The 15,042-nt window shown below is 46.8% G+C and overlaps 3 non-coding genes across 3 annotated transcripts; all 3 read left to right on the plus strand.

The window, feature by feature from the left end:
• Nucleotides 1-11,317: 11,317 nt before the first annotated feature.
• On the plus strand, nt 11,318-11,399 carry Trnas-uga (transfer RNA serine (anticodon UGA)). Its single transcript has one exon. It is a non-coding gene; the product is annotated as a tRNA-Ser (tRNA).
• Nucleotides 11,400-13,846: 2,447 nt separating this feature from the next.
• On the plus strand, nt 13,847-13,928 carry Trnas-uga (transfer RNA serine (anticodon UGA)). Its single transcript has one exon. It is a non-coding gene; the product is annotated as a tRNA-Ser (tRNA).
• A 200-nt stretch (nt 13,929-14,128) lies between these two features.
• Nucleotides 14,129-14,210, plus strand: Trnas-uga (transfer RNA serine (anticodon UGA)). Its single transcript has one exon. It is a non-coding gene; the product is annotated as a tRNA-Ser (tRNA).
• The last annotated feature ends 832 nt before the right edge of the window (nt 14,211-15,042 follow it).

Genomic DNA, 15,042 nt, shown 5'->3' on the forward strand with positions numbered 1-15,042 from the left:
ATCAAATAAGCCAATGGCCGTGGACTTTGGGTTTATGACGCGGTCATTTGGGTTTATGGCATCATTTGTCGAGAGAAGAGGGAGCGATTTCTAGCTCACTTGAATTCATTTTAAATTGCAGGCCGCGTGCTGCGCTTTAAGGTTTCGCTCACGTGTTCTCAGGAGCCTCGACTATCAATAGGCAGCGTTTTCTGAGCATGCTGAAAAAGTGTTGTAGAGCCCTTTTAAACGGGCAGCGAAATTGCTACACATACGGGATTGTGGGTCCCCGAGGCTATGTTACGCACTGTAACACCGTCGTTGCTTAAAGCGAAATCAAACGGACATCTCCCTGCGGATTTTAGATTATAGAGAACCGGTGTCAAAGTGACGGCTCAGAAACTCACGGTAGGGGATGTGCCGCTACAAGTCGTCCTCGAAATCTTCGACATCCAGGATGTCGTCATCGTTCACGTTCCAGGGCATGCTGACCGGAAGGAAAGACGAGGCGTTACGCCCCACGTCCGCGTTGATGACGTCGTCCGTGAAGAGCGGCAGGGCAGCTCGACGCACCGGATGGGAACAGTGCGGGCAGTGTGCGGTGCTGTGCAGAGACAGCCGCGGTGCCGGCCGTGGTGCCGGCCGTGGAGGCGACATGCCGCGCGGTCTTTTGCTCTCCTCCATTTCGTTCCAGAGGGTCTCCGCCTGGAAAGACCGTAAAGATGCCGTGTAATGGGTCCAATGTTTCATATAACGTGTGCACTACTCACGGACTGTATCGCGGCATTGTTTCTTAAATGAAAACGACTTCTACGAGCAATTCCTCGTGATAACCGCGTCATGTCGCTAAAATCTGGGCACTAATCTGGCTTTAAGGTAAGTGTTTCGGTTTTAAGTGGATCGGGTGTAAATTGCGCCGATATGACGAGAACTGTGGACGCTGGAGGCGAAAGTACGTGCATTAGTTAGCCCTATAATTTCGCGGTTCAGTAACTGAGCACATACGTGATGGTGTCTGGTGCGTTGGAAGAAAGGAACCGAAATGCACAAGGCTTTTGAGCTGTGTTATTTGGTTTGTTTATCGTATGGAGAAACAGGGCACAGGACGGAAGAAGAGACGAGACAATGCGCTGACAGCACAGCACTATATGTGAGCACATGTCCGGTCTGTTCACGCGACCTTTCGAATTCGCTGGGGTACGTGTCATAACGTACTAAGGAAAGTGTACCTTCCGGTTATTTAGGAACGCGAGGCAACAACTACACAGCGTGAGTAAAAGACAAGATGCAAAAACAAGATGCGAGGCAAACACTGGATTTCAACTGCCTAGTTTTCTTTAAGGTCGACGTTTTATGTCGACCTTTATGTTGACCGTAACGAAGATAACTCGGATGCAGAAATGTTAGAAATCAGTCACATTATTAGGAAATTACCTGCAAGTTTTCCTGTTGTATGTGGTGAAGGGGAAAGCAAAAAAACATTGCTGCCACCGTTGGCTTCGAAACCTTCAAGGAAAGAATTAAAACGTTTCGCACATAGCGCTTTTCATAGAAGGCATAGATTTCATTTCTGAAAAGTACTCAAGTTCATTAGTGAAGTGCACACGCAATTAATTAAGTTCGTTTGCTGAGAATTGCTCCAGAGGCCGAGAGGGTGAATAATAATATTATTAATAATAATGATAATGATAATAATAATAATAATAATAATAATAATATTAATAATTATAATAATAATAATTATAATAATAATAATATCTGGGGTATTACGTGCCAAAACCACAACATGAAATGAGGCCCGCCGTATAGTGCAGAGCTCAGGAAATATCTACCATATGGTGTTCTTTGACGTGCACTGCATCGCAGCGAACACGGGCCTCTGGCATTTCGCCTCCATCGAAATGCGACCGCCGCGGCCGGGATCGAAACCGCGACCTTCGGGTCAACAGTGAAAACGTTATAGGTGGACGTCGCATCAAACAGAGCTTTTTCTTAATTTCAGGCAACCGAAGTTTGTAATGCGACGGATTGCTCAAAGCAAACAGCGTCGCTGGAAATTGCGCTTTCAATTATGCAGTCTCGTACAGCAGCCTCCTATCTTTCTCGTGACGAATGCCGAAAGAGGATGCGCACCTGCTTGAGCTCCCTGTTCAGCGCCACTGTCAGCTGCACGTTCTCGTCCTGAAGCGTAAGCATCTGGTTCTTCAGGTTGCGAACCCTGACCCTCTCTTCGGCCACCTGCTGCACCAACGTGCGTAGCCGCGCCAGCTGATCGAGCCGCGCGCGAACGTTGCCGGCATGGCCACGCACAGCCTGCTGACGGCACGAGGAAGCCTTTGCCGCAACGGCGACAGCGTCTCCCGAAGGTCGTTGATTTCGCTTATCTCCCGATCCCTCGGAGTCTCCGTTGCCAGGGTCGCAGTTCCCCGCTGGATTCTGTGAAGCAATAGTGGGCGTTTGTTGACAAAAATTCACACGGTCCCTTATTCGTTTACCTAACAAGACTCGAATGCGAATGCCATCTTATTTTTCTTCTCAGTGAATTATATTGATCATCATGTGACGTCATATTGTCGTTATTATTACGTCACAATTTTTGCGACGTGTGACGCTATGGTGACGTCATCGCATGATACTTATTTTTGCATCATTCGTGTTGACGGCGACGCCGCTGACACCGACGGTCCCTTTTCGCATTTGATGAGGTATACATATAAGCTTTTCGCCTTAAAAGATCACAAATAGGTTATGGGGTTTTGCGTACCAAGCTCACAAAATGGTTCAGATACGCACGTTGCATTGGGGGACTCTGGCTTTATATCCGAACCCAAGACCTCACACTGAGCAGCGCCACACCTCTGTGGCTACGCTGATACGGCGGATGTAACCGTTTATAAGACCTAACCAATCGAATTGTGTTGGTTGGTTCGGTAACATACTAACGCAGGTCAAGAGTAAAAAACACTGACAGTGAAAACACAGACATACAAAGTGCCTGTAGAAACCAACAAAAATGGTTGTGACAATAAACTGAGTCATATAAGCAATTCCGGTAGATACCAACTAAATTGTTTCTGAAAAGCACTACTAACCTTTTTAAACATTCCTTGCACTTCCTCAATCTGCATGGCCTGCAAACCACGTGAAATACCAAGCAGGGACAAGCACGTCATACATCAGGGAAGCGAGTGTTGGGATACGAGGCGGAAGCCTACGGAACCCGCCTGATTTCATGCCCCGCATGAGGCAAGTGTGTTGTGATACGTGGCGTGACCTGCACGCGACCTACGTGCTCGTTAATCCCGGCGAATGGATTCATATCAGTTTGCGAGATTCGCCTATGTGACCAGAAAAGTCAAGTGTAATGCACCAACACCTGGGTAACAAGACGTGGAATTTCAACGCGCTTGTTTCTTGCACTGAGGATAATTAGGCCTCCTTAGTTGCGTTGCGTAACTGCGAAGAAAGCAAAGCCCGTCACTGGACCATCTCTAAGGGCAGTACACATTGCCGTGTAACTTGGTCTTCTATTAATGCGCTGTCTTGTTTGAGGGTTATTGTAGAACACAACAGCAGAAACCAGACCCACGGCCTCTCTGGCATGTGCAGCTATAACATGACAAAGTACAAGCAGCTTTTCTTTCGCTTAGAGTCTTTTAAAAGCACATGCGTGACTTTTTCTGAAGTTATCATCCTGTCATTCTCAGTAGAAACAACCCAGCACCTCCTCGACTCGCATCTAGTAACGCGTTGCTGTCTCAGTAGTATGCTAAAGGAATGTTAAGCTTTGGCACAGAGGTATAGCCTATACATCAAGATTACTATTCTTCTTCAGTGACATTCTCGTAGCCAATTATGCCCCAGTGATAGAAAAGCCTGCTTGACAGCTAGTGCCGGAAACGGCAAAGCAACGCTGAACGACGGAGTCTCTACTTACATCCGCAGATATTGCTGTGTTTCGGCGCTGCATTGGTCCAGAACGAGATCAAACGTCCAAAAACAAGGTAGTCACGAGGCACGCGGGAGCCACGCAGCGCGTTCTGATCTCGCGAATCACGTCATTCTCCTCTTCCTTGGCCAATACCACAGCTGCATTTGATATAGGCCACTTGTACGATCATCACGGCTCGGATTGTGGACGCACGTCCCTGTTAGAAACGTCTACCGTTTTCGCAGTAGCACAATGTACTACAGTGTCACGCACAATTTGTGATTGCCACGAGACCGTAGTACACATCCTGTGTACAACCTATCTTTCGATGATGGACGGTGAACCTTACATGTCACTTAAATCAACTGCATAGTATGACGTTCACAGTAGTTATATTGGTACCATGGTGCGGTTCGTACTGTTGTGTGTTCACGCGCAGCCCGTATATCTCGCCTGTCTACAGCGACGCTGTATATGACTAGGCGAAACCGGAATTCGTCCTTCCTAGGTATCGCAAAAACTCCTAGCGAGTATGTAACACGGAAATTGGGCAAATCCCACTACTCACCACTGGTCCACTAAAAATGAAGGAGGGAACACATGGGTGTAAACCGCCGATTAAGATATCCAGACAGACGTAACCAATAATTGAGAAAGACTTTAATGAACCGTCGCGATTTACCTGGTGATAAACACAGGAGTCGTACCTTTCTGCGTCGCTTGTTAGCCATCTATACGGGGTGCTTGGGCAGTGTTTTTCTTTATGCGGTTCCTTCCATGTTAGCCTTCCTCGAGTTAGGGCAGCCTTATCGCTCACTGATTATGCAGCTTCGGGAGTCTTGATGAGTTACGGTAGTTGGCGAGTTTTTATTGATCAAGCAAGTTCCCTTTATTTTCTACTCTGCGTCACAAGAAATGAGGTATGGAAGGAATCGAAAATTGCTCTGACGCATTTTAAGTCATTCTCCGCGCTATTGAGCAGATACGTCAGTTCGAGCTAACTGAGCAAAATGGTCACTGTAGCAGAGTTTTCAATTGCATTCATCAAATGAACCGAGTTTAACGTAGCGCACATTGGCATGGTGATGACCCACCGCCTAATGGCTGACAAGTGGAATGTTTAAAACGGTAATTAGCGGCTCTGTTCCTACATTAGAATGTGGAGGTGACAACTGACAACTTTTTCCACGGCGTTGTATACTTCCCGCTAGGATTCAGAGCGAGATAAAAGCATTGTCTGACACAGAACTACAACCGAAGGCGGCAAAGACAAGCTCTTGTTTATTTTACCGGTAAAGGAACACGACTGCGTTGATACTTGCGCTGCGGCATAATTTTCCAAGCGCTTCTGCGCCATCCCGTACGTGCCACATTTTTAAGCGGACACTCCTGAATTAAACGGACAACAAATCGTCGCGTAGTTCGCACACGTGTTGCTATAATTTGTTTATTCCCAATTTAATACACGTAGCCAGGACAGCCATTTTGGAACTGAAAGATTTTACGACCGTTGCCGGCCGTTCCTCTTGGTTATGGCAGCCGTGAGCTCAGAACCCTAGTTCTACGAACGGGCCCTTGAGTAGAATGTCCGTATTCTGATCACCTTTCCCACTGTACTGGTGGGCTTCTGCAGCGCCTGAGCGGTTGCTTCCTGTGGGCGTCCAGGTCACGTTCCAAATTAAAAAAAAAAGACCGTTTCGAGCGCACGAAATCAGTTGCTCTCCTCGCGGATTTCACTGAAACACAATATCGTTGCGATACAACATCAGTTTTAGAAAGCAGACCGAGAAAGCGATTACATGTAAACGAAGACGAAGTGGGGCGTTTGTGCTCCGAGTGCGAGCTGGTTTCTATGTTGTTTGACTGGGGTCCTCTTGTAAATACTCTCCCTCTCTGTGTTTCACCACGCGTAACAATGTGTTCGTATTTAATGCGACAGCGTTAAAGAGCACGTTCCGTAGGAATTCCGGTGGCGGTGTTGGCGTCGTTGGCTGTGAGCGAAAAAGTAATCATCTTGTCCGTGACCAAGAAATCGAGAAAGATGCAAATAAAATATATAATAAAAATCTTCGGGGTCGAGTGAGAATTGAACCCAGACCGTCCGCGTGGCAAACAGGTGTTCTACCACAGAGCACGCTATTCCTTGAAACTGCTTCGGAGGGAAAAAAAAAACACTATATGAATATTCGAGAAAGATGCAAATAAAATAAATAATTAAAATCTCCGCGTTCGAGTGAGCATCGAACCCAGGCCGTCTGCGTGGCAAGCAAGTGTGCTATCACAGAGCACGCTATTCCTTGAAACTGTTTCGAAAAAAAAAAAACACTAGATGAATGTCATGTAGTGGCAAGAGTCCGCTTAACGCATTTAATATTGCGTGGCGTAGAATCGCACCAGGCGTCAAAGCATGTGAATTGCGCTCACCCATTACAAAGCACTCAGACATATTTAATTACCGTCATCGACACAAGCATAAACAAAGTGAACAAGTGCGTAGGTTTGCGTGTTGCATTACGGACGCGTAGCGGGCCCTTCGCTGATTCGCAAAAGGAAGAATTATGGCGTAGTGGGCATTCAACAACTGTACTTGCAATAGGCATTCTAGGATAGTTTGAAACGGCCAATGTTACGCGGACAGTCCTTCGTTTCCTCTCGGCACGGTTGAGGCATGCACCGAGAACCGAAGGCAGGCTAGTAATTGAGAAGGCGATGCGCACGGGGCCCCGATTACGCTATCGCGTTCTACCCTTGAAGGCGAAGGCGAAGTTTTTTTTTTTTTTGTCTTGGAAATCAACGTGTATCACATTGAATAAAATTTAATTGAGGTTGGTTAAAAACTGACATCCGCTAAAGCAGTCCCGTCAGTCTGGATCATTATCTAATCTGTGATTTCGAAAAAGATTGTGCGTGTGTGCGCAAACGACATTCCCAGGAATTTTCTATATGGCCCTTCGGCAACACATTCACCTACTCTGCAAAATTCCAACGTAATACTTGCCCATTCTGCACCACTGAAGCGTCGGCGGTTACAATCAAGCACCTGTTGTGGACATGCCCTGGCCTGAATCAGATACGGCGGCGCTACCTGAGAACAGTGGGCCTTCATCCGACAAGACCACCGGATTAGGATTTGTGGCTCTATGGGCCCCACCATTGAGCATTGTTGATGTATATAGCGGAAGCCGGCCTCTACTTGTATATTTATGTATGCCGTTGAGCAAACTCTCGAAATTAAAAAAAAAAAGACCACGCTAGAATGTCACTGCGAAACGTAGCCTTTTGTAGCGTTAGCTACACTTGCCTAGCCGGAGCCGGTTTCGCGTGGGTCATCGTGAGCCGCGCTGCGCATGCGCGAGGATGAGTGCGGAGCCGGCATCTCACGCGCTCTCCGCCACCGCCGCGCGCGGCACGCCGCTGCTGGTGGCGGAGAGCGGGAGGAGTGGCGTCGTAGCCGGGCAGACAGAGTGGCGCCAGCACGCGCGACTCGCCGCTGCTGCTCTGCACATTCGAGTGGGGTGACGTCGTAGCCATGGCGCGCGCAGCTATTCGCCTTCGCTGTGCAGTCGCCGTCTGACAATGCGCTGGTGCCGCTTGATAGCGCCTCTGACTGGCGTTTGCAGGTGGGTAACGCCATGGAGGAGGAGAGCGCAAATGCTGCTCAACGGCGCAGAAGAGCCGAAAAGCTAATGTCATCGGATTCCGAAGTAGTTGCCTGGCAATTGGCGGTTCAGCGTACGAAGAATAAACAGAGGAAGACTAAACGTGCTGCGGAGACACTGGAGGAAATGGAGGAACGTCTAGCAAAGCGGCGTCGCCAGGATGCTAAGCGACGTGCCCGACCACCACTGCAGCAGCAGCAACAAGACGCCGTCGATGAAGTCAAGACTCGCCGATCGACTGCTGGGAAACTTAGCGAAAGCGCCATTGCGACTCGGACCTTCGAGACGGACTTCGTAAACAACCCGTTTGGATACGTGTGCGACGTGTGTGGAAGACTATGGCACACGAAAGACTTGACGCCGCTAAGTAGTGCCATGCGTGAAACGTTGAGATTAGTGGCGGCGCCTGAGTGGGTTGAAACCGTGGCGCGGGTTTGTACAACGTGCAAGAACTTTCTCGTTAAGCAGAACATTCAGCTCTTTAGCGTTACCAATGGGTATCGTTAGCCGGCCATGCCGCCAGGTCTACCGGTTCTGAACGATGTGGCCGAATGTGTGTCATTGGAGCAGCAGTAAGCATGACAATCAAGCTAATCCAAGAAAATAGACAAACTGGAAAGCTCAGAATAATCAGCTGAACCTTTGCTAACGCTACGTATATCCTGGCATAGCCGAGCTAAGCCACCCCAATTTTTTCATTCTAATTCTGCGATAAGTAGATGCCGAACGTAAGCACACAGACCAACGAATGCAAATCACGAGGACGCCAATGCCAACCAGCCCACCACGTATTTTTGCTAATTCGATCATTCAAGTTTGTTCATTGCTTGACCGACCGGATATCCGTCTAACGTTCATATTTAATTAAAGCATTGTGCGGCGGTCTAAGCAAAGGCGCAATATGTCGATTACTACGCTCGCAAGAGGCCTGATTTCTTTATTGCGACCTTTACAAAGTGTGCTAAGACCATAGGTCGGCAAACTCACTGATGAGTCGACTCACACAGACTCTCTCAGACTGAGGTCGGGCCGTGAGTCTGAGTCTGAGTGAGTCTGGGTGAGTAATATTTTGGTGAGTTTGAGCCCGAGTGAGTCCAGTAGCGGAAAATTTTAGTGGGTCTGAGTCCGAGTGAGTCCGGTTGAGGAAAATATTGTTGACTCTGAGTCCGAGTGAGCCCTAACCGCAAAATTTATTTGTTGAGTGAGTCTGAGTGAGATTCACCTTTTATTGCCGACCTATGACTCTTATCTGCTCATCTTCAGCATTACTATCAGAGTTATATCGGCTTACGTTTATACTCAAGTCTATTCACACATATCTCAACGCACTAACGTTCATGCGCCACCTCAATATTTATTGATCAGAGGCGTGTGTGAGGGGGAAGTGTGCCATGATCTACCCCAGCAAACACTTTGACAGGAAGTTCTTGATAAAAATATCTCTTGCGAGTCGCGTATTTCAAAAAAATGTCCGTACTGAATTGAAAAAAAAAAAAACAAATAAATAATTCGTATTTGAAAACGTAAAAGATCAAAAGGCCTGTCGTAGAGCATCAATTATGTGAGATAGTGGCGTTAAAGGGCATTGTCACCATGATCGTAAAAGTTAATATTACGCTAACGGACTCATGAGTCCACTCACTAAGGCTCACTCAGACTCAGTTCAAGCCGTGAGTCTGAGTCTGAGTGAGTCCGGCTGGGTAATATGTTGGTGAGTCTGAGTCCGAGTGAGTAAAGATGGAAAAAAGTTTAGTGAATCTGAGTCCGAGTGAGCCCTGTTGAGGAGAATTTCGGTGAGTGTGAGCCCGAGTGAGCCATCAGAGCAAAATATATTTCGCGAGTGAGTCTGAGTGAGTTCCAAATTATTTGCCGACCTATGGTTAAGACATATACAGTTAAACCTCGTTATAACGAGACGGACGGGCCATAACAAAACAACGGATATAACGAACAAATCGTAATTCCCCTTGAAAGTCCCCATGGAAACCAGTGTATTTGAAACCTCCTTTTAACAAGGTAAAATTTCTCTGTTACGAGATATGACGAACAAATTTTGTTATGAAAGAAAAGTTTGAGCCAATGTCACGACAGTGCATAATGCGGATTTGAGACGGTGCGCAGCGCGACAACTGTATTTAGCAGTTCAAAAATCCCGCCACGCATCCTCCGAGTTACGGTAAGTGTTATGTATTTTGAACTCCGATAAAGCAGGTGCGTGACTTTTACTTTTTATCTCCGGAATGCGCTTATTCTGTTGTGTACCGAGGTGCGGCGAGATGCTATTTCGCCCGCTATTTGTTTTGGGTATAAACAGTGCATAATATCCGCAGCAAATTCTCGCTGCGGCTATAACGAAATATTGGTTGTAAGAAGCAAATCGCGGCGCCCCTTCAATTTCGTTACAACGAGGTTTAACTGTGCGTAGAATGTATCATAGCGGCGTGGAAAATAGTTACGAGATTATTTTTACGTAGCAGTGTATCGACTTTGTCGTTTGTGTCATACTTATGTGTTTATTTCACGAAAGTTACGATACACCTACACAGTGAACTGGTTTAAGGACTATATTTCTAACATCTGCAGAGATCGCCCCTGGTCGCCGATGCATTAATGGATGTGCTTCTAATCAAGAACAAGAATAAATACAGCTGAATGCTTTCCAGTTTTGCCGTTGTCTCATTCCAAAAGCAACATCGCCAGTGTCCTCATATCTGTGCGGGCTTACCGTATTGAAGTGGCCCATACTTTCGAGCAAATGGAAAGGTCGATTTCGATTTAGGTCACACAGCTGTCGTCGGCTCCAGTTGCTACGGATGCCGGTATACTGGCAGTATACTTTAGCAATACAAGCCATTATTTGTATTCGCCCTTTATTCTGACTAACCTTGTGCCCGATACAAAGAACCGATACGAGTGAGCGCAGGCATATAATTTCCTTTAAAAATAATGGAACGAGCTAGGGGCTATGTATTGTGAACTGCAAGTACGGTGGCATGGGTTTGGTCGGTGATCAGATGGATCTGCCTAAGCCTCATTCTTCTTGTTTGAAATAGATTGTGCTTTTGTAAGTTTATCATTAGCATCGAAGTTTATAAGTGAAAGTTTATCATTATCATTTCGCTCGAAGCACGGTGAGAGGTCTGCAGTAGACTAGCGCATGGTAGCAGTCACGTAGTTGCTATCACTAGAACTAGCTTCAGTTGTTGTGTATTGCTACAAAAAGTAACGTGAAATGTGAAGTGAAATAGAAGAAATCTGACAGTGAGCGTAATTATCTGCAGTGCCACCGCATGGCACTCAACAAAAACGTAAAGTATGGCCTCCAAAATTTTTGCTTATACGAGACTCAAAACGAGACTTCACATTTTACGTTACATTTTGTAGCAGTACGTAGCAGCTGAAGCTACTTTTAAGAAACAAAGCAAAGCCAGTACAGCTGTAAAAAGTGACAATAAAAATAAACACCCACCATCTACAGCTGCGATTCGAATCCGGGCCTTTTGCGTGGGAAGCGGCATTCTGCCTCTGCACCACTTTGGCGGAGCCGCGCGCAACTCTTAAACGACCACACATTGCAGACTACCGATCGCAGCGCCGCATGTGGATTGACTCTGTTTGAGCTTCACTTTCTGTACATTGGTGCTGCGGCCGTTCCGAGCACTCCCCTGTACTAGTACACTCTAACGCCATTCAAATAGACACGAAGCGGAAGAGTTCTACCTTTATACTGACATATGGCCAAGCAGCGGCAGTCGTGGCCGAGCGGTTAAGGCGATGGACTTGAAATCCATTGGGGTCTCCCCGCACAGGTTCGAATCCTGTCGACTGCGAATATTTTTTTTATATAATTTCTTTCACTTACGATAAGGGAGGCAAAAGTTGCGCACATTGACTCTGTTTGAGCTTCACTTTCTGTAAATTGGTGCTGCGGCCATTCCGAGCACTCCCCTGTACTAGTACACTCTAATGAAATTCAAATAGACACGAAACGGAAGAGTTCTACCTTTATACTGACATACGGCCAAGCAGCGGCAGTCGTGGCCTTGCGGTTGCTCACAGACCAAGACATAGACGTCCTAGCCGTCCAGGAAACCAAGGTAGACGGAGAGGAGGAGACCGGGAGCATGGTGCGCCGTTTCACTGACCGATATTACGCGGTCGTAAGCCACGCGATAGGAACGTCCGCGGGTTGTGTTCTTTTTGTGAAAAAATTGCAAAGCCTTCTTGTGCAAAGTGTTTTTTCATGCCAGTCAGGCAGAATTGTTTATTGTGACTTTGTATATGGTGCCACTGAATGCAGAGTAATATGCGTATACGCACCGAATAGTGTAGAAGAGCGTGCTCAGTTTTTTTCTAACCTGTTTCAGTGGACAAAGTGTGATAAGAGGGTGGTTTTGTTAGGGGATTTTAACTGTGTTTTAAATGCTCGCGATAGAGTCAATAGCACTGGCGTTCGTGAATATTCACGAACGCCAGTTCAAATATTCACAAGATGCGGTGTGTGCTAGAGTGTTGTGACGTGGATTTACTTGGCGTTGCTGTGCTCCAGATAGACCTGGAGAAAGTTTTTGATTGTGTTACGCATGATATTTTGTTTGTCATCTTAGATCATATTAATGTTGGTTCCATCATCAAGGAGGGAGTGGCCTTGGCGTACCAGAACTGCACAACACGTTTAATTGTTAACAAGTCTTTGGGGGCCCCCATTCACGTAATGCGTTCTGTGCGTCAAGGCTGCCCCCTCAGTCCACTTCTGTTTTGTATTTACATCGAAGCGATGTGCTTAGCTATAACTGAAAACGAAAAAATACGTGGCTTCAGCTTGGCGGCAGTGGAAGTTAAGCTGCTGGCATATGCAGATGACATTGCGGTGTGTTGTACGAACAAATAAAGTGTAGAGGAAACGATAAGTGTTGTGAAACATTTTTGTAGCGTCACAGGGAGTCGCGTAAACTGGGGGAAATCCCTTGGGCTTTGGCACGGAAGGTGGCCTTCAAAGCCCGACCATTTTGCGAATGTGCACTGGACGGAAATATCGACAAAGTGCCTCGGTGTTCCCCTTGAATGTTATAACGGCAGCGAGGAGTATTGGTCGCGTCAAACAAAAGAGACGAAGGAAAAAGCAGACAAATGGAAAGGCATGAACATGTCTGTTTTTGCTAGGGCTACTGTATGCAACATGTTTTTATCACTAAACAGTGGTATGTAATGCAAGTGCTACATTGTTCAAGGATCAACGCGCAAAGGCTGCACAGAGTGTTCGCAGTTTTTATATGGGGCTCGGAATGGGAAGGGTGCACACGGACCAATTTGTTCAGACGCGTGAAGGACGGGGGTCTCGGTTTGGCGCACTTATTTGTGAGACAATTAGTAAATAGATTTTTGTTTTTCCGTGACGTCAGAGATCCGTTTTTGCGTACGGTATGCCAGCTCAGGTTAGGAAGTGCTTTACGAGATCTTGTTGTCACTACGGATAGCCGGCCCGTGACGTTGCGTGGCTATCTCAAAGAAGTGGCAGACAGTGTACGTTTTTTATCTGTTCGTTTTTCGTTGGACTATCTAGCAAGTGTTAGAAGAAAAGAATTGTACAAAGATGTATGTGATATGGTTTTGCCAGTACCATTGTACAGGGCCATATACAGTGGAAGACCGGGACAAAATGTACTGAAGCGCGTGAGAAACATGCAGGTACCTACAGGAGTGAAAACATTTTTCTTCAAGTTACACACAGGGACACTATCAGTAAAGACTTTCACAGAGGAACGGGGCTTTTTTACACCATGGGGGTCACACTGCTTGATATGTAAGAAACGAGAAACAATAGACCATGTTTTTTTGCATTGTTGGGAAGGGGTATATTTTTGGGACATTTTACAGAGGACAATAAAGAAGGATTTTCCACTAGACCCACACGGGATAAGGTATCTCGCAGTAACAAATGATGATGGGGTCCCATTTGATGTAGTGATGTTGACCGGTCTCCACTGTATATGGCGTGCGCGAATGGCCGGATACCACTTCGACCCGGATGCAAAGCCAGCAGTAATTTATTTCAGCCAAAGCATGTCTGCATTCATTGAGTGTAGTAAAATACAGGAGATCGAGCCAGAATGGTTGTCGAGGTTTGAACCTCTGGCAATCCTTAAGTATTTTTAAGAGGACAACATCAGTCCAAATGGGACTGATGGCAATGCTTGTTCTTTTTGTATTGTGTTATATGTGTGTGCAATGATTGCCCTGTGCAATGTCCATGCCAGGCAATAAAGAAAAAAAAGCGGCAGTCGTGGCCGAGAGGATAAGGCGATGGACTTGAAATCCATTGGGGTCTCCCCGCACAGGTTCGAATACTGTCGACTGCGAATACTTTTTTTATAAATTTCTTTCACTTACGATAAGGGAGACAAAAGTTGCGCACATTGACTCTGTTTGAGCTTCACTTTCTCTACGTTGGTGCTGCGGCCGTTCCGAGCACTCCCCTGTACTAGTACACTCTAACGCAATTCAAATAGACACGAAACGGAAGAGTTCTACCTTTATACTGACATATGGCCAAGCAGCGGCAGTCGTGGCCGGGCGGTTAAGGCGATGGACTTGAAATCCATTGGGGTCTCCCCGCACAGGTTCGAATACTGTCGACTGCGAATATTTTTTTTATAAATTTCTTTCACTTACGATAAGGGAGACAAAAGTTGCGCACATTGACTCTGTTTGAGCTTCACTTTCTGTACATTGGTGCTGCGGCCGTTCCGAGCACTCCCCTGTACTAGCACACTCTAACGCAATTCAAATAGACACGAAACGGAAGAGTTCTACCTTTATACTGACATATGGCCAAGCAGCGGCAGTCGTGGCCGGGATTTCACTTCCGGCCACTGCTGTGTAGTACGGACGTGTGCATCATGCGCTCCGTAGGGGCGGATACAGCGGCCCAGATGGGTCGCGGAAACAGGATTGTCGCCGAAGATGAATAGCATTACGAAGTCGTTCTGCCGCAGTTGCCTACAGGTGCGTGTGTTATGAATACTATTTTTCTACACGGAGATATTAAGGCAAGGCCGTATCGTGTTGAAGACGTCCGTGACACTTTGGTTAGTCTGGGTATGTTGCCTGAGGTACTAGCCTTAGGCGCTTTCCAGATGAACCACGTCTGGGCCGTGACTTTCAGTACAGCGCAAGCCACGAAAAAGATGCTAGCACTTGGTGACGTAAAGATAAAGGAAAGGCGCTGCCTCGTTATCGACCCGAACAAGCAGGATGTCCGGCTAAAGCTTTATTGGCTTCTGCATAATGTACCGGATGAAGATGTGCGCACCGCTCTCGCAAATTATGGAAGAGTGACAGAAGTATCAAAGGAACGTTGGCGCGTCCAAGGTATCGCCGATAAAGGAACTTCGACCAGGACTGTCACCCTGCAATTAAAAGCGGGCTTGACAGTCGAAGACCTACCACACCAGCTCCGAGTGGGCGGTATAA

Source organism: Rhipicephalus sanguineus, chromosome 1, assembly GCF_013339695.2.
Source record: "Rhipicephalus sanguineus isolate Rsan-2018 chromosome 1, BIME_Rsan_1.4, whole genome shotgun sequence".
In the NCBI taxonomy this organism is placed as follows: Eukaryota; Metazoa; Arthropoda; class Arachnida; order Ixodida; family Ixodidae; genus Rhipicephalus; species Rhipicephalus sanguineus.